This window comes from Drosophila arizonae, chromosome 5 (genome assembly GCF_054131065.1).
Source record: "Drosophila arizonae isolate 15081-1271.41 chromosome 5, UAZ_ARI_1.0, whole genome shotgun sequence".
In the NCBI taxonomy this organism is placed as follows: Eukaryota; Metazoa; Arthropoda; class Insecta; order Diptera; family Drosophilidae; genus Drosophila; species Drosophila arizonae.
In genome coordinates, this window is record NC_142925.1 from 19,400 (window position 1) to 41,055 (window position 21,656).

General features: G+C 38.1%; 1 protein-coding gene across 1 annotated transcript in view; it reads left to right on the forward strand.

Moving 5' to 3' along the window:
* Positions 1 to 21,656, forward strand: part of LOC149268343 (uncharacterized) — a 35,320-nt gene continuing 13,664 nt past the window's right edge. Inside the window, exon 1 of the mRNA XM_089472147.1 lies at positions 1 to 21,656. This exon is cut by the window's right edge and continues 13,664 nt beyond it. The gene's annotated coding sequence lies outside the window, so the exon portion shown is untranslated.

The following is a 21,656-nucleotide window of genomic DNA, read 5'->3' on the forward strand; positions in this document are numbered from 1 at the left end:
TTCTGTCAAGGCATACAAACAGAAAATTGATCGCTGACTATTTAATAGCCAAAGCTGCGTTCAAAAGCGGCGCGCTAAGTATGACTGATAAAGCAGTCAAAAGAACTGCCGACAAGGGCGATAGCCCAAGGAGGAAAAACGTGCAGCTCGATCAAATTGATCTGAGTTGCAGTGAAGATGATGAAGAACTGCAAGTTGATGACATCGTACCGACTCCAAGGACTGAGGACACACATCCGAAGGCAACCGGCCTTGTAAATAAAGCATGCACAACTAGGAATGTGCAAACTACTCTGCCCACTACTGCTACTGGCGCACGCACTGCACACCTCATTGCGAAGCCTGCGCCACTCTTTCTGGTTAATGTCCCGGACATTATGCCGCTACTTATCCGCCTGGACGAAGCCATCGGCCGGGAGAACTTCACCACCAAGCCCTCTGCAAACCATGGTATCCGAGTGCAGTGTAAGGATATCGCTACTCATCGTAAGCTGGTAAAGTACCTAGACGATAATAAAGTAGAAAACTTCACTTTTCAATTAAAATGCGAGCGTGGGTTTAGAGCAATCATTCGTCATCTTCATCATACCACTCCGGACCACTGGATCCGCGAGCACTTGGCCAAATTAGGGCACCAAGTTCGCTTCTTAAGATGCATCAAATCTCGCTTTTCAAAGGAGCCACTCGATCTCTTTGAGGTCGAGTTGGTCGCCAGTGACAATAATGCTGAGTTGCTGCAAGTTACTGCTATTGGCAATCAACGAGTTGTAGTTGAGAGGCCATATAAATCAAATGAAGTTGCTCAATGCCATAGATGCCAAAAGTTCGGGCATACAAAGAACTATTGTCGTCGCCCTTTTGCTTGCGTTAAATGTGGCCAAAATCACGCCTCCACTGACTGTGGCAAGCAAAAAGGCGACAAATCTGCAGCCAAGTGTGCCAACTGCTCGGGCCCACACGCTGCTAGCTATCGAGGCTGCCCTTCGTACAAAGAGGCCTGCAAGAAAAGAGAGAGTGACAGCACGATGCAGCTTGCGAAGATTATACGCAGTATCACCAAGCCTGCCGCCACTACAACTGCTCGAGGCAGTAGAGCAAATGTGCCAAAACTCTTTCCCCAAGTCCCCCCTCAGCAACGACCACAAACGGCTAACGCTGGGCCCAGCTATGCAGCAGCCCTCCGGGCTGGTCTTCAATCACATCAGCCAGCCGCGCCTGCAGTCAACAAAAGTCAGCAACGTCAGTCAAGGCAGAATGCCACAAGGCGTGCCCAACAGCAACAACAACAACAAGCGCAATTGCCTAGGCAAGCAAGTGCCCAACGGCCAGCGCAGCCCAATAGAAGCCGCAGCTTGAGTTCGCGTCGTAGGCGCCCTCCTAATGTATCTGGGCCGACGCATCCTAATAACGGGGTGGGATATCCTCGAAATCTCGATCAACCTAGAAACATTAACGTGCCAGTTATGCCAACACAATTCAACTCTAGACTAGAGGCCAAAATTGACAAGCTCATTGAAATGATGACCACCCTTACGACTTGCTTATTAGCCAGATTTGGCCCATATGAGCACTCTAATGTGCTCTACTAACTAATAGCCAGATATGCTAAAATTCAAACTCAGCTAACTAATAATCACAAATTTGTCGTTTATATCAATTAAACTTTATTATTGCACGTATGTACATACGCACAGCAAACATATGGCGCGCTCGTCTACAACCGCAATTAAGACGTACTTAAAACTAACTTAATCAACCACTTTTTGGAGAGCTAGTCTTCTTGGCTAATTCCTCTTACATCGATGGACGATTCCTGCAAAGAAAAAACAAGTATTAGTAAATTATCAACACTTTTATTCACTTCTGTATAATTCACTTTACCTGCTAGCCAGCTTGCTATATATGCACCTTTTCAGTCTTCATTAAAACATTCCCTCGTATTTTGTACGGCGGCGGATGTAAATATATAAAAAGACAGTAATTAATTATATTAATAGTTAATTTAATATATATTTTTTTTTATTAACACATATACTTACTATTTAGCAGCATAAATTTGCATTAAATGCACTTTGCTTCTTCTTGCTCTGTTTTGTTTTGATTTGTATATTCCGATAGACATATAAACGCAGGGATGCACAATCACTCTTATTGCGATGTATTGAATAAATTTTATTCAAACCAAATTTGCTAAAATCAATAGAACAACATTATTAAATACAAATTATTAAATTTCCTTGTAATTTTGAACTATATTAAATTAATTTAGAAATATATAAAATATAGTTGCAACTAAAATCAATTATGTGATTACACTTGCGATACATTGCAACAAATATCGTTTTACATAAATAATGTAAATATGCAAACAAAACTTATTAATAATCAAAACTACTATGTAAATTATCATTAATATTAACTTAAGACCTTAATATCTATAGTAATTTTTCTTTTTCTTTCTTTATATAAATTTTAATTTCTTATTGCCTATAGTCTCGGGCTTGCCATTTATGTATTTACTTTCGATAACATACTGGTAACAATGTTTAAACTCAGTACCGCGCAAACACTGTATTGTGACATTTGTGCAAATTCTCTTAGCCTTGGCAACTTAAATGTAACTATGAAAAGAAATTAACTATTGTTTATCCACTTTAGTAACCTTTTGCAATTAAAACTATACTTAGGTTAAGCACAGAATGGAGAAAATGACCAGACTTTGTCTCGATTTTTCTTTATAACTCAAATTGGCCACATTACTTTGGGCAAATTTTTCTGCGCATCTTGTGGATGCATAATAATGAAAAAATTGAATTAAATTAAATAATGCCACCTCTTACTTTGTAAATCATATATCTTATCTAACTAATTTAGTCTATAATCAGCTATTTAAGCACTTTATTGTTATCTATTACTATCTTTAAATTGCTCTTATATATATATATTGTAACACTACGCTGCTCTATTATTGTTAGATGCACCAGTGGCCATTTAAAATGAATCATATTATGAAAGTTTCGCCAATTATCGTCCTAATATATATTTCTAAGTATCAAATAGGCGCCACTTATATTCATAAGAAATGCTAATGTAAAGTATTATTTGAATAAAAAGTATCTCCACACTTTCTTCCCCTCGTCATGCAGCTGCTAGACAGCTGATCATGAATGAGATGTGAAGAGTGGAGATCATTATTGTGTGTTCTCTGCAACATACCAACAGAAAAAAAACAAACGTGCAACAAGTGGACAACAGAAAATTGACCTATAGCAGCGCAGCGCGTAGTAAAAACAACAAAAACACAAATTACAATAACATGCAACTACAAAGACAAGGACAAAGACAAAAGACAATACGCGGAAATGCAATAAAAACACCACTAAACAACACAAAAGTAACAAAAACACCAGCAAATAAGGCCACAGTTACGAAAAACAACAAAAACACAGCACAAAAACACTTGGCCAAACTACAACATTCACTACAAAGACAACAACAACAGGCTGCAACTCAATCGGCTAAACAAAGCAAAGCAATGTTTGGCCGCATTGAACAAAAACTGGACAAGTTATTGACTGTTTTGGACAAGCTACTAAACAAGCTACTGACCAATACGGACGACAATAACGCACAGACAAACGCAGCAGCAAATACAAGTAAAACTGAACAGCAGGTACAACAAACTCAACAACAACACGTACAAGTACAACAAATACAACAAGAACAAGTACAAGTACAACAAATACAACAAGGACAAGCAGAACAAACAGAAGAAATTCAACAAATAAGGCGGCAGCCACAGCGGAATCCCCGAATAGACCTCCACGAACTCCTGGGTTTGGACCTGGACAGGCATTTCGAAACGGCGATGGAGACGTCATCAAGCTGGTGCACTGACGACTCAGTCTGTTCCTCGTCAGCCAACGAGGAACACTACTGACCGCTAATGCACCAGCCGGATCCAAAACAAAGATGACGACTACACCAGCAGCAACAACAATGATGACGATCAGCTAATAATCTGAAAAGAATGACAAATTAATAAATAAATACAAAAAAAGCAAAGTAAAACTACGCAAATAACCGACGATACGCATACAAACACACTTGACGACTCAGGGATAATCCAACGAAATACAACTCGCCTCAGTGTCATGCTGAAAATCAAAAAATAAAAAAATTAATAATGCTAACAATGCTTTCACTTACCTGACGACCAAGGACAATTCTTCAAAGATGCCAATTCGGACCTGCGCCACTCACTGACAGCTAACACATCAATTGACGAGTAATACTACATACACCAAATATGTACAAAATTACTTGACAATTGACTAATTAACCACAATGGACGCCAGTAGAACGCAGACGAACTGAAATAAAACGAAAAAAAAATTAATAAACAATGCAAAAAATACATATAACATATATGTAAATACTCACCTGCCACCTTGGGATAACACCAATACACGGAAGAGCCACTAATTGCATATAAAATGCAAAAATATACATATTTGTATGCAATGTCAATGTCAAGCCAAAACAAACTGACTGTCAATAAATTAGCTGAAAAAAATAAGAAAAAAGGCTGAAAATAAAGAAAAAGTTAAAAAAATATGCTTAAAAAGGCTTAAAAAATAATAACTAGTTGCCAATAAAATGCTAAAAAAGATAAAAATAGCTAAAAAATAAAAATAAAAAATAAAAAAAAATACAAAACAATTAAATCTGAAAAAAAAAAAATGCTGAAAAAAAAATAATAATATATGCTGCCAATAAATATAGAAAAAAAAAAAAAAAAAAAAAAAAAAAAATATCATATATACTTACCTGATTGCCATTGGGGGTCCACAAATCTGAAAAAAGAAGAAAAAAATTACAAAAAATATTTCATTTAAATACTTACCTGATTGCCGACGCCATTGGGGGTCCTCTAATCTGAAAAGAAAAAAGAAGAAAATATTAATATTTCAATTTTCAACTCACCACTACATAGATGGAGAGGGTATGCGCCAGCCGGCGCATGCCAGTGATTAACGCCAGTGCCTCATGGATGCACACTGGCCACGCACTAACGCTTAATGGCTGCCAATCCGGACGACGAGCTGCGCGGGACGCACGCATTCCACTGATGACAACGTATGCAGCCGCACACTGAAATAAAAATGAACCACAAGCCATAATCAGCGGTAGATGACAACAAGAGGGCTACTTATCTGACGAGCTGCGACCACTCCAGCGACGAAGAAGGATGTCCACGATGACTGCCACCAATGTACCTGCAAATAGAATAAGTTAGATTAATATTAATGTTTAATGTTTTATGTTAAATGTTAAATGTTAATTTATTTCTCACTTATTGTCACTGATTGTAATTGTCTTTGTACCACAAATGTCATTACGAGTTAAGTTTTACATGTGTTGTAATAGTGATGTAAGAATATGTTAATTGTAAGTAACCACTATCGGTAACGATCAAATTGTTAATGTTAGTCAATAAGATAGTTACCGATGACAAGATAGCGGCCAATAATTGCAAAAACACCAACAACCAACAAGTGCCTGAAGATGCTGTGACTCCCACTCACAAAATGTTGCTCTCGAATGAGTAATGAGGTCGAGTACGTGAGCGCGTTCAGACGTGCACACCGCAGAGCGCGAGGCCGGCGGGCAATTAGTAGTCAGACTATGTAAAGTTTATATCATAAGTCAAGACTACGGTGAATAATAAAAAAATAAAAAATTAAATAAAAGTGTTTTTATTTAAAAGTGGACAAATTAAAAACATTCTAATAGCTAACAACGGCGGCGACTACAATATAAAACACAAAATTAAAATTGAATAAAAGTGACTAAAAATAATTTTTTTTTTTTTTTCACTTGTGAAAAAATCGGCCATCTTGTGGGCAGCCATTAACATATAAAACTAAAATTTAATTATCTTGATAATTTTTATTTGAAATGAACTAAAACAAAAACTATATTAAAAACAACTACAGCAGCAACTATTGTGATAAATAAAAAACAAAATTCAAATAAAATTAAATAAAATTTTGACATATTAAAAAGTGGCCATTTCTATGTACATACGTGCATATGTACATACAATATAAAATAAAACGCAACTAATTAATCCTTATTTAAAAAAACATGCAACTAAAACTACAATATACAGCAACTAAATCTACGACAAATGTGATAAAATAAAACATAATTCAAATAAAAACAACTAAAATATAACAACTTAAAAAGTGGCCATTTCTATGTACATACATATGTGCATATGTACATACAAATATAAAATCAACTACAACTAACGAGTTTTTATTTAAAACGAATTAAAACCTAAACTGCAATATTAATCAACAAAAACTGTGATAACTACAATAAAATAAAATAAAATTCAAATAAAAATAACTAAAATATAACAACTTAAAAAGTGGCCATTTCTATGTGCATACACACACACACACACATGCACATATATAAAAGTTAAAAACCTATTTATTTTCTGTGATTTTATTTAAAATAAAACAACATAAAAACTAACGCAACTACAAAAACTACTGTGATATTCTTGACAAGTGGAAAATAAAATTCAAATAAAACAACACAAATTAAAAAGTGCAACTACATATGTGTCTACATACACACACACACACACACATATATACAACACAACCAAATTTAACGAGTTTTATAACTAAAATAAAACAAATTAAAAGCTACTAAACTAAATAAGTGTTAATCTACGTGTTAGTGTTGTTTTTATATGTTAAATGTTAAGTGTTAGTAATGTTAAACATATTAAAATAATACAAAACGGCCACTAAGTGTAAACTAAAAACACACACAAACAAAGTTAATAAAACAAAACTACAAATAATCAACAAAAACACCACAAAAACTGCATACAAGAAAAACTACACAAGATGCCAAAAGACGCCAACAACTCGTCGCCAATCTCAGTGGGCCGGGATGAGGATTTCGCCGCCTACATCATGACCAGCGCAGAGGAGATGGAAGCCGGCAAGTCGCTCGTCAATAAGAGGATGGATATTGGTGAGTATGCACTCCCTCTATTCTCTCCTCATCTATCCCCTATACCCAAGCCACTAAAAAACGCGCCAAAAGACGCGACAAAAGACGCGCCAAAGAAGGCGGCAAAAAACGCGCCAAAAAAGGCGCCACAAGAGGCGTCGAAAATGGCCGACCGCAAGTCACTCGAGAGCGGCCTGGAGAAGCTGGAGAGTGAAAGCAGTCAACATAGGCGGCTCTCTCTTCGCAGCTTGGGTCGGCCATTGTTACAAAGAGAGACTATCACTCACACTCACACTCACTCACATGCAAACATGAAAAGTCACCCCGACGATCGCGCTCACTCACAAACACACTCACACGAATCACGCTCACGCTCAAAACAAAGTCACTCAACTAAACTGAAACCAAACAACGATGACGTCACTACGAGAAAAACACTCAACACTCAGTCACAGCAAGCAGTGCAAATGCAACAAGTACAAACGAACACTAAACTGACTACTGCTACGACAAATACATCACATGCAACTACAACTACAACAAATGCTACAACTACACATGAAACTACAACAACAAAAGCTACTACAACAAATAAAACGAAAACAAATGCTACAACTAGCGCGAATTCAGTGGCAAGATGGCTGAGCCATGTGCCGCCATACTTGCCACACGAGCTGCCGCAGCCATTTGCTAATGCTGCCACTACAACTACAACAACAACAGCTGCCAATAACGTACAAGTACAAGTGCAATCACCACTAAAACGAAGAAACACTGTACTTGACGAGAACGACGATGCTACAAAGTTGATATTAAACACACCACAATTCACAAGTGACTTTGCTACACGTTTAATACAAGAAAGGCGGCAACAAAAACTACAACAAATACTACAACAAGACAAGCAAAGCAACAAAAAACACAAAGCTACGTCTCAACATGCAACAAACAACACCACTACGAGTACACAAACAAAGCCATCACCACAACCAAAGCAAACACGTGTACTAGCACAAATACATAATGTTGACGTCACAACTACAGCCCCCGTCTCTGCCCCTACAGCTCCACCCCAGCACCAACAACAGCAACAACAGCCAATAAACAAAGAGACAGTCACCAAGCAAAAGATACCAGCTATCTTTTTGCCTCTGGTGACTGATGTAGTGCCACTGATGGATATGCTGAATAAGCATCCATCAGTGAAAAGATTCAGCACTAAAGCTACTGGTGGTGCTGGGCGAGGACTTAGAATACACTGCCATGACCTTGATACGTACAATGCAGCACTAGAAGTGCTGCACCAAGAAAAGCTGCAACTGCACACTCACCAGCCACGCCAGTTAAAAGGCTATCGAGTGGTGCTAAAGCACTTGCACCACTCGACACCTTGCGACTGGTTGAGGGTGCAGTTGCATGCTCTGGGCTTCATGACGCGTTTCGTGCGCGTCATGAAGCACAGATTCACATCAAAGCCACTCAATCTGTTTGAGATTGAGCTCCAGCCACAGCCTGATGGCAGCCATGAGGCGGTGCTCAATCTCAAACAGATCGCTATGCAAGCAGTTAGTGTGGAGCGTATGGCCAAGCCCATCGATCCGGCCCAGTGCCATCGATGTCAAGCGTTTGGCCATACGAAAAACTACTGTAGGCGGCCATTTAGATGTATGAAGTGTGCGGGAGCACACGCATCCACAGAATGCCCAAAAGGCAGGGACGAGGCGGCAACATGCGCAAATTGTGGGGGTTCACACGTTAGCTGCTTTAAAGGCTGTCCGGCCTTTAAAGCAGCGCGTGTGAAACTGCTTGCCGCCCAAGCGACACAAGTAATGCGCAAGCAACAACAAAAGCAAAAGCAGCAACTACAACAACAAGAAGAAACAAACGTGCAACAAGTGGACAACAGAAAATTGACCTATAGCAGCGCAGCGCGTAGTAAAAACAACAAAAACACAAATTACAATAACATGCAACTACAAAGACAAGGACAAAGACAAAAGACAATACGCGGAAATGCAATAAAAACACCACTAAACAACACAAAAGTAACAAAAACACCAGCAAATAAGGCCACAGTTACGAAAAACAACAAAAACACAGCACAAAAACACTTGGCCAAACTACAACATTCACTACAAAGACAACAACAACAGGCTGCAACTCAATCGGCTAAACAAAGCAAAGCAATGTTTGGCCGCATTGAACAAAAACTGGACAAGTTATTGACTGTTTTGGACAAGCTACTAAACAAGCTACTGACCAATACGGACGACAATAACGCACAGACAAACGCAGCAGCAAATACAAGTAAAACTGAACAGCAGGTACAACAAACTCAACAACAACACGTACAAGTACAACAAATACAACAAGAACAAGTACAAGTACAACAAATACAACAAGGACAAGCAGAACAAACAGAAGAAATTCAACAAATAAGGCGGCAGCCACAGCGGAATCCCCGAATAGACCTCCACGAACTCCTGGGTTTGGACCTGGACAGGCATTTCGAAACGGCGATGGAGACGTCATCAAGCTGGTGCACTGACGACTCAGTCTGTTCCTCGTCAGCCAACGAGGAACACTACTGACCGCTAATGCACCAGCCGGATCCAAAACAAAGATGACGACTACACCAGCAGCAACAACAATGATGACGATCAGCTAATAATCTGAAAAGAATGACAAATTAATAAATAAATACAAAAAAAGCAAAGTAAAACTACGCAAATAACCGACGATACGCATACAAACACACTTGACGACTCAGGGATAATCCAACGAAATACAACTCGCCTCAGTGTCATGCTGAAAATCAAAAAATAAAAAAATTAATAATGCTAACAATGCTTTCACTTACCTGACGACCAAGGACAATTCTTCAAAGATGCCAATTCGGACCTGCGCCACTCACTGACAGCTAACACATCAATTGACGAGTAATACTACATACACCAAATATGTACAAAATTACTTGACAATTGACTAATTAACCACAATGGACGCCAGTAGAACGCAGACGAACTGAAATAAAACGAAAAAAAAATTAATAAACAATGCAAAAAATACATATAACATATATGTAAATACTCACCTGCCACCTTGGGATAACACCAATACACGGAAGAGCCACTAATTGCATATAAAATGCAAAAATATACATATTTGTATGCAATGTCAATGTCAAGCCAAAACAAACTGACTGTCAATAAATTAGCTGAAAAAAATAAGAAAAAAGGCTGAAAATAAAGAAAAAGTTAAAAAAATATGCTTAAAAAGGCTTAAAAAATAATAACTAGTTGCCAATAAAATGCTAAAAAAGATAAAAATAGCTAAAAAATAAAAATAAAAAATAAAAAAAAATACAAAACAATTAAATCTGAAAAAAAAAAAATGCTGAAAAAAAATAATAATATATGCTGCCAATAAATATAGAAAAAAAAAAAAAAAAAAAAAAAAAAAAATATCATATATACTTACCTGATTGCCATTGGGGGTCCACAAATCTGAAAAAAGAAGAAAAAATTACAAAAAATATTTCATTTAAATACTTACCTGATTGCCGACGCCATTGGGGGTCCTCTAATCTGAAAAGAAAAAAGAAGAAAATATTAATATTTCAATTTTCAACTCACCACTACATAGATGGAGAGGGTATGCGCCAGCCGGCGCATGCCAGTGATTAACGCCAGTGCCTCATGGATGCACACTGGCCACGCACTAACGCTTAATGGCTGCCAATCCGGACGACGAGCTGCGCGGGACGCACGCATTCCACTGATGACAACGTATGCAGCCGCACACTGAAATAAAAATGAACCACAAGCCATAATCAGCGGTAGATGACAACAAGAGGGCTACTTATCTGACGAGCTGCGACCACTCCAGCGACGAAGAAGGATGTCCACGATGACTGCCACCAATGTACCTGCAAATAGAATAAGTTAGATTAATATTAATGTTTAATGTTTTATGTTAAATGTTAAATGTTAATTTATTTCTCACTTATTGTCACTGATTGTAATTGTCTTTGTACCACAAATGTCATTACGAGTTAAGTTTTACATGTGTTGTAATAGTGATGTAAGAATATGTTAATTGTAAGTAACCACTATCGGTAACGATCAAATTGTTAATGTTAGTCAATAAGATAGTTACCGATGACAAGATAGCGGCCAATAATTGCAAAAACACCAACAACCAACAAGTGCCTGAAGATGCTGTGACTCCCACTCACAAAATGTTGCTCTCGAATGAGTAATGAGGTCGAGTACGTGAGCGCGTTCAGACGTGCACACCGCAGAGCGCGAGGCCGGCGGGCAATTAGTAGTCAGACTATGTAAAGTTTATATCATAAGTCAAGACTACGGTGAATAATAAAAAAATAAAAAATTAAATAAAAGTGTTTTTATTTAAAAGTGGACAAATTAAAAACATTCTAATAGCTAACAACGGCGGCGACTACAATATAAAACACAAAATTAAAATTGAATAAAAGTGACTAAAAATAATTTTTTTTTTTTTTTCACTTGTGAAAAAATCGGCCATCTTGTGGGCAGCCATTAACATATAAAACTAAAATTTAATTATCTTGATAATTTTTATTTGAAATGAACTAAAACAAAAACTATATTAAAAACAACTACAGCAGCAACTATTGTGATAAATAAAAAACAAAATTCAAATAAAATTAAATAAAATTTTGACATATTAAAAAGTGGCCATTTCTATGTACATACGTGCATATGTACATACAATATAAAATAAAACGCAACTAATTAATCCTTATTTAAAAAAACATGCAACTAAAACTACAATATACAGCAACTAAATCTACGACAAATGTGATAAAATAAAACATAATTCAAATAAAAACAACTAAAATATAACAACTTAAAAAGTGGCCATTTCTATGTACATACATATGTGCATATGTACATACAAATATAAAATCAACTACAACTAACGAGTTTTTATTTAAAACGAATTAAAACCTAAACTGCAATATTAATCAACAAAAACTGTGATAACTACAATAAAATAAAATAAAATTCAAATAAAAATAACTAAAATATAACAACTTAAAAAGTGGCCATTTCTATGTGCATACACACACACACACACATGCACATATATAAAAGTTAAAAACCTATTTATTTTCTGTGATTTTATTTAAAATAAAACAACATAAAAACTAACGCAACTACAAAAACTACTGTGATATTCTTGACAAGTGGAAAATAAAATTCAAATAAAACAACACAAATTAAAAAGTGCAACTACATATGTGTCTACATACACACACACACACACACATATATACAACACAACCAAATTTAACGAGTTTTATAACTAAAATAAAACAAATTAAAAGCTACTAAACTAAATAAGTGTTAATCTACGTGTTAGTGTTGTTTTTATATGTTAAATGTTAAGTGTTAGTAATGTTAAACATATTAAAATAATACAAAACGGCCACTAAGTGTAAACTAAAAACACACACAAACAAAGTTAATAAAACAAAACTACAAATAATCAACAAAAACACCACAAAAACTGCATACAAGAAAAACTACACAAGATGCCAAAAGACGCCAACAACTCGTCGCCAATCTCAGTGGGCCGGGATGAGGATTTCGCCGCCTACATCATGACCAGCGCAGAGGAGATGGAAGCCGGCAAGTCGCTCGTCAATAAGAGGATGGATATTGGTGAGTATGCACTCCCTCTATTCTCTCCTCATCTATCCCCTATACCCAAGCCACTAAAAAACGCGCCAAAAGACGCGACAAAAGACGCGCCAAAGAAGGCGGCAAAAAACGCGCCAAAAAAGGCGCCACAAGAGGCGTCGAAAATGGCCGACCGCAAGTCACTCGAGAGCGGCCTGGAGAAGCTGGAGAGTGAAAGCAGTCAACATAGGCGGCTCTCTCTTCGCAGCTTGGGTCGGCCATTGTTACAAAGAGAGACTATCACTCACACTCACACTCACTCACATGCAAACATGAAAAGTCACCCCGACGATCGCGCTCACTCACAAACACACTCACACGAATCACGCTCACGCTCAAAACAAAGTCACTCAACTAAACTGAAACCAAACAACGATGACGTCACTACGAGAAAAACACTCAACACTCAGTCACAGCAAGCAGTGCAAATGCAACAAGTACAAACGAACACTAAACTGACTACTGCTACGACAAATACATCACATGCAACTACAACTACAACAAATGCTACAACTACACATGAAACTACAACAACAAAAGCTACTACAACAAATAAAACGAAAACAAATGCTACAACTAGCGCGAATTCAGTGGCAAGATGGCTGAGCCATGTGCCGCCATACTTGCCACACGAGCTGCCGCAGCCATTTGCTAATGCTGCCACTACAACTACAACAACAACAGCTGCCAATAACGTACAAGTACAAGTGCAATCACCACTAAAACGAAGAAACACTGTACTTGACGAGAACGACGATGCTACAAAGTTGATATTAAACACACCACAATTCACAAGTGACTTTGCTACACGTTTAATACAAGAAAGGCGGCAACAAAAACTACAACAAATACTACAACAAGACAAGCAAAGCAACAAAAAACACAAAGCTACGTCTCAACATGCAACAAACAACACCACTACGAGTACACAAACAAAGCCATCACCACAACCAAAGCAAACACGTGTACTAGCACAAATACATAATGTTGACGTCACAACTACAGCCCCCGTCTCTGCCCCTACAGCTCCACCCCAGCACCAACAACAGCAACAACAGCCAATAAACAAAGAGACAGTCACCAAGCAAAAGATACCAGCTATCTTTTTGCCTCTGGTGACTGATGTAGTGCCACTGATGGATATGCTGAATAAGCATCCATCAGTGAAAAGATTCAGCACTAAAGCTACTGGTGGTGCTGGGCGAGGACTTAGAATACACTGCCATGACCTTGATACGTACAATGCAGCACTAGAAGTGCTGCACCAAGAAAAGCTGCAACTGCACACTCACCAGCCACGCCAGTTAAAAGGCTATCGAGTGGTGCTAAAGCACTTGCACCACTCGACACCTTGCGACTGGTTGAGGGTGCAGTTGCATGCTCTGGGCTTCATGACGCGTTTCGTGCGCGTCATGAAGCACAGATTCACATCAAAGCCACTCAATCTGTTTGAGATTGAGCTCCAGCCACAGCCTGATGGCAGCCATGAGGCGGTGCTCAATCTCAAACAGATCGCTATGCAAGCAGTTAGTGTGGAGCGTATGGCCAAGCCCATCGATCCGGCCCAGTGCCATCGATGTCAAGCGTTTGGCCATACGAAAAACTACTGTAGGCGGCCATTTAGATGTATGAAGTGTGCGGGAGCACACGCATCCACAGAATGCCCAAAAGGCAGGGACGAGGCGGCAACATGCGCAAATTGTGGGGGTTCACACGTTAGCTGCTTTAAAGGCTGTCCGGCCTTTAAAGCAGCGCGTGTGAAACTGCTTGCCGCCCAAGCGACACAAGTAATGCGCAAGCAACAACAAAAGCAAAAGCAGCAACTACAACAACAAGAAGAAACAAACGTGCAACAAGTGGACAACAGAAAATTGACCTATAGCAGCGCAGCGCGTAGTAAAAACAACAAAAACACAAATTACAATAACATGCAACTACAAAGACAAGGACAAAGACAAAAGACAATACGCGGAAATGCAATAAAAACACCACTAAACAACACAAAAGTAACAAAAACACCAGCAAATAAGGCCACAGTTACGAAAAACAACAAAAACACAGCACAAAAACACTTGGCCAAACTACAACATTCACTACAAAGACAACAACAACAGGCTGCAACTCAATCGGCTAAACAAAGCAAAGCAATGTTTGGCCGCATTGAACAAAAACTGGACAAGTTATTGACTGTTTTGGACAAGCTACTAAACAAGCTACTGACCAATACGGACGACAATAACGCACAGACAAACGCAGCAGCAAATACAAGTAAAACTGAACAGCAGGTACAACAAACTCAACAACAACACGTACAAGTACAACAAATACAACAAGAACAAGTACAAGTACAACAAATACAACAAGGACAAGCAGAACAAACAGAAGAAATTCAACAAATAAGGCGGCAGCCACAGCGGAATCCCCGAATAGACCTCCACGAACTCCTGGGTTTGGACCTGGACAGGCATTTCGAAACGGCGATGGAGACGTCATCAAGCTGGTGCACTGACGACTCAGTCTGTTCCTCGTCAGCCAACGAGGAACACTACTGACCGCTAATGCACCAGCCGGATCCAAAACAAAGATGACGACTACACCAGCAGCAACAACAATGATGACGATCAGCTAATAATCTGAAAAGAATGACAAATTAATAAATAAATACAAAAAAAGCAAAGTAAAACTACGCAAATAACCGACGATACGCATACAAACACACTTGACGACTCAGGGATAATCCAACGAAATACAACTCGCCTCAGTGTCATGCTGAAAATCAAAAAATAAAAAAATTAATAATGCTAACAATGCTTTCACTTACCTGACGACCAAGGACAATTCTTCAAAGATGCCAATTCGGACCTGCGCCACTCACTGACAGCTAACACATCAATTGACGAGTAATACTACATACACCAAATATGTACAAAATTACTTGACAATTGACTAATTAACCACAATGGACGCCAGTAGAACGCAGACGAACTGAAATAAAACGAAAAAAAAATTAATAAACAATGCAAAAAATACATATAACATATATGTAAATACTCACCTGCCACCTTGGGATAACACCAATACACGGAAGAGCCACTAATTGCATATAAAATGCAAAAATATACATATTTGTATGCAATGTCAATGTCAAGCCAAAACAAACTGACTGTCAATAAATTAGCTGAAAAAAATAAGAAAAAAGGCTGAAAATAAAGAAAAAGTTAAAAAAATATGCTTAAAAAGGCTTAAAAAATAATAACTAGTTGCCAATAAAATGCTAAAAAAGATAAAAATAGCTAAAAAATAAAAATAAAAAATAAAAAAAAATACAAAACAATTAAATCTGAAAAAAAAAAAATGCTGAAAAAAAAATAATAATATATGCTGCCAATAAATATAGAAAAAAAAAAAAAAAAAAAAAAAAAAAATATCATATATACTTACCTGATTGCCATTGGGGGTCCACAAATCTGAAAAAAGAAGAAAAAAATTACAAAAAATATTTCATTTAAATACTTACCTGATTGCCGACGCCATTGGGGGTCCTCTAATCTGAAAAGAAAAAAGAAGAAAATATTAATATTTCAATTTTCAACTCACCACTACATAGATGGAGAGGGTATGCGCCAGCCGGCGCATGCCAGTGATTAACGCCAGTGCCTCATGGATGCACACTGGCCACGCACTAACGCTTAATGGCTGCCAATCCGGACGACGAGCTGCGCGGGACGCACGCATTCCACTGATGACAACGTATGCAGCCGCACACTGAAATAAAAATGAACCACAAGCCATAATCAGCGGTAGATGACAACAAGAGGGCTACTTATCTGACGAGCTGCGACCACTCCAGCGACGAAGAAGGATGTCCACGATGACTGCCACCAATGTACCTGCAAATAGAATAAGTTAGATTAATATTAATGTTTAATGTTTTATGTTAAATGTTAAATGTTAATTTATTTCTCACTTATTGTCACTGATTGTAATTGTCTTTGTACCACAAATGTCATTACGAGTTAAGTTTTACATGTGTTGTAATAGTGATGTAAGAATATGTTAATTGTAAGTAACCACTATCGGTAACGATCAAATTGTTAATGTTAGTCAATAAGATAGTTACCGATGACAAGATAGCGGCCAATAATTGCAAAAACACCAACAACCAACAAGTGCCTGAAGATGCTGTGACTCCCACTCACAAAATGTTGCTCTCGAATGAGTAATGAGGTCGAGTACGTGAGCGCGTTCAGACGTGCACACCGCAGAGCGCGAGGCCGGCGGGCAATTAGTAGTCAGACTATGTAAAGTTTATATCATAAGTCAAGACTACGGTGAATAATAAAAAAATAAAAAATTAAATAAAAGTGTTTTTATTTAAAAGTGGACAAATTAAAAACATTCTAATAGCTAACAACGGCGGCGACTACAATATAAAACACAAAATTAAAATTGAATAAAAGTGACTAAAAATAATTTTTTTTTTTTTTTCACTTGTGAAAAAATCGGCCATCTTGTGGGCAGCCATTAACATATAAAACTAAAATTTAATTATCTTGATAATTTTTATTTGAAATGAACTAAAACAAAAACTATATTAAAAACAACTACAGCAGCAACTATTGTGATAAATAAAAAACAAAATTCAAATAAAATTAAATAAAATTTTGACATATTAAAAAGTGGCCATTTCTATGTACATACGTGCATATGTACATACAATATAAAATAAAACGCAACTAATTAATCCTTATTTAAAAAAACATGCAACTAAAACTACAATATACAGCAACTAAATCTACGACAAATGTGATAAAATAAAACATAATTCAAATAAAAACAACTAAAATATAACAACTTAAAAAGTGGCCATTTCTATGTACATACATATGTGCATATGTACATACAAATATAAAATCAACTACAACTAACGAGTTTTTATTTAAAACGAATTAAAACCTAAACTGCAATATTAATCAACAAAAACTGTGATAACTACAATAAAATAAAATAAAATTCAAATAAAAATAACTAAAATATAACAACTTAAAAAGTGGCCATTTCTATGTGCATACACACACACACACACATGCACATATATAAAAGTTAAAAACCTATTTATTTTCTGTGATTTTATTTAAAATAAAACAACATAAAAACTAACGCAACTACAAAAACTACTGTGATATTCTTGACAAGTGGAAAATAAAATTCAAATAAAACAACACAAATTAAAAAGTGCAACTACATATGTGTCTACATACACACACACACACACACATATATACAACACAACCAAATTTAACGAGTTTTATAACTAAAATAAAACAAATTAAAAGCTACTAAACTAAATAAGTGTTAATCTACGTGTTAGTGTTGTTTTTATATGTTAAATGTTAAGTGTTAGTAATGTTAAACATATTAAAATAATACAAAACGGCCACTAAGTGTAAACTAAAAACACACACAAACAAAGTTAATAAAACAAAACTACAAATAATCAACAAAAACACCACAAAAACTGCATACAAGAAAAACTACACAAGATGCCAAAAGACGCCAACAACTCGTCGCCAATCTCAGTGGGCCGGGATGAGGATTTCGCCGCCTACATCATGACCAGCGCAGAGGAGATGGAAGCCGGCAAGTCGCTCGTCAATAAGAGGATGGATATTGGTGAGTATGCACTCCCTCTATTCTCTCCTCATCTATCCCCTATACCCAAGCCACTAAAAAACGCGCCAAAAGACGCGACAAAAGACGCGCCAAAGAAGGCGGCAAAAAACGCGCCAAAAAAGGCGCCACAAGAGGCGTCGAAAATGGCCGACCGCAAGTCACTCGAGAGCGGCCTGGAGAAGCTGGAGAGTGAAAGCAGTCAACATAGGCGGCTCTCTCTTCGCAGCTTGGGTCGGCCATTGTTACAAAGAGAGACTATCACTCACACTCACACTCACTCACATGCAAACATGAAAAGTCACCCCGACGATCGCGCTCACTCACAAACACACTCACACGAATCACGCTCACGCTCAAAACAAAGTCACTCAACTAAACTGAAACCAAACAACGATGACGTCACTACGAGAAAAACACTCAACACTCAGTCACAGCAAGCAGTGCAAATGCAACAAGTACAAACGAACACTAAACTGACTACTGCTACGACAAATACATCACATGCAACTACAACTACAACAAATGCTACAACTACACATGAAACTACAACAACAAAAGCTACTACAACAAATAAAACGAAAACAAATGCTACAACTAGCGCGAATTCAGTGGCAAGATGGCTGAGCCATGTGCCGCCATACTTGCCACACGAGCTGCCGCAGCCATTTGCTAATGCTGCCACTACAACTACAACAACAACAGCTGCCAATAACGTACAAGTACAAGTGCAATCACCACTAAAACGAAGAAACACTGTACTTGACGAGAACGACGATGCTACAAAGTTGATATTAAACACACCACAATTCACAAGTGACTTTGCTACACGTTTAATACAAGAAAGGCGGCAACAAAAACTACAACAAATACTACAACAAGACAAGCAAAGCAACAAAAAACACAAAGCTACGTCTCAACATGCAACAAACAACACCACTACGAGTACACAAACAAAGCCATCACCACAACCAAAGCAAACACGTGTACTAGCACAAATACATAATGTTGACGTCACAACTACAGCCCCCGTCTCTGCCCCTACAGCTCCACCCCAGCACCAACAACAGCAACAACAGCCAATAAACAAAGAGACAGTCACCAAGCAAAAGATACCAGCTATCTTTTTGCCTCTGGTGACTGATGTAGTGCCACTGATGGATATGCTGAATAAGCATCCATCAGTGAAAAGATTCAGCACTAAAGCTACTGGTGGTGCTGGGCGAGGACTTAGAATACACTGCCATGACCTTGATACGTACAATGCAGCACTAGAAGTGCTGCACCAAGAAAAGCTGCAACTGCACACTCACCAGCCACGCCAGTTAAAAGGCTATCGAGTGGTGCTAAAGCACTTGCACCACTCGACACCTTGCGACTGGTTGAGGGTGCAGTTGCATGCTCTGGGCTTCATGACGCGTTTCGTGCGCGTCATGAAGCACAGATTCACATCAAAGCCACTCAATCTGTTTGAGATTGAGCTCCAGCCACAGCCTGATGGCAGCCATGAGGCGGTGCTCAATCTCAAACAGATCGCTATGCAAGCAGTTAGTGTGGAGCGTATGGCCAAGCCCATCGATCCGGCCCAGTGCCATCGATGTCAAGCGTTTGGCCATACGAAAAACTACTGTAGGCGGCCATTTAGATGTATGAAGTGTGCGGGAGCACACGCATCCACAGAATGCCCAAAAGGCAGGGACGAGGCGGCAACATGCGCAAATTGTGGGGGTTCACACGTTAGCTGCTTTAAAGGCTGTCCGGCCTTTAAAGCAGCGCGTGTGAAACTGCTTGCCGCCCAAGCGACACAAGTAATGCGCAAGCAACAACAAAAGCAAAAGCAGCAACTACAACAACAAGAAGAAACAAACGTGCAACAAGTGGACAACAGAAAATTGACCTATAGCAGCGCAGCGCGTAGTAAAAACAACAAAAACACAAATTACAATAACATGCAACTACAAAGACAAGGACAAAGACAAAAGACAATACGCGGAAATGCAATAAAAACACCACTAAACAACACAAAAGTAACAAAAACACCAGCAAATAAGGCCACAGTTACGAAAAACAACAAAAACACAGCACAAAAACACTTGGCCAAACTACAACATTCACTACAAAGACAACAACAACAGGCTGCAACTCAATCGGCTAAACAAAGCAAAGCAATGTTTGGCCGCATTGAACAAAAACTGGACAAGTTATTGACTGTTTTGGACAAGCTACTAAACAAGCTACTGACCAATACGGACGACAATAACGCACAGACAAACGCAGCAGCAAATACAAGTAAAACTGAACAGCAGGTACAACAAACTCAACAACAACACGTACAAGTACAACAAATACAACAAGAACAAGTACAAGTACAACAAATACAACAAGGACAAGCAGAACAAACAGAAGAAATTCAACAAATAAGGCGGCAGCCACAGCGGAATCCCCGAATAGACCTCCACGAACTCCTGGGTTTGGACCTGGACAGGCATTTCGAAACGGCGATGGAGACGTCATCAAGCTGGTGCACTGACGACTCAGTCTGTTCCTCGTCAGCCAACGAGGAACACTACTGACCGCTAATGCACCAGCCGGATCCAAAACAAAGATGACGACTACACCAGCAGCAACAACAATGATGACGATCAGCTAATAATCTGAAAAGAATGACAAATTAATAAATAAATACAAAAAAAGCAAAGTAAAACTACGCAAATAACCGACGATACGCATACAAACACACTTGACGACTCAGGGATAATCCAACGAAATACAACTCGCCTCAGTGTCATGCTGAAAATCAAAAAATAAAAAAATTAATAATGCTAACAATGCTTTCACTTACCTGACGACCAAGGACAATTCTTCAAAGATGCCAATTCGGACCTGCGCCACTCACTGACAGCTAACACATCAATTGACGAGTAATACTACATACACCAAATATGTACAAAATTACTTGACAATTGACTAATTAACCACAATGGACGCCAGTAGAACGCAGACGAACTGAAATAAAACGAAAAAAAAATTAATAAACAATGCAAAAAATACATATAACATATATGTAAATACTCACCTGCCACCTTGGGATAACACCAATACACGGAAGAGCCACTAATTGCATATAAAATGCAAAAATATACATATTTGTATGCAATGTCAATGTCAAGCCAAAACAAACTGACTGTCAATAAATTAGCTGAAAAAAATAAGAAA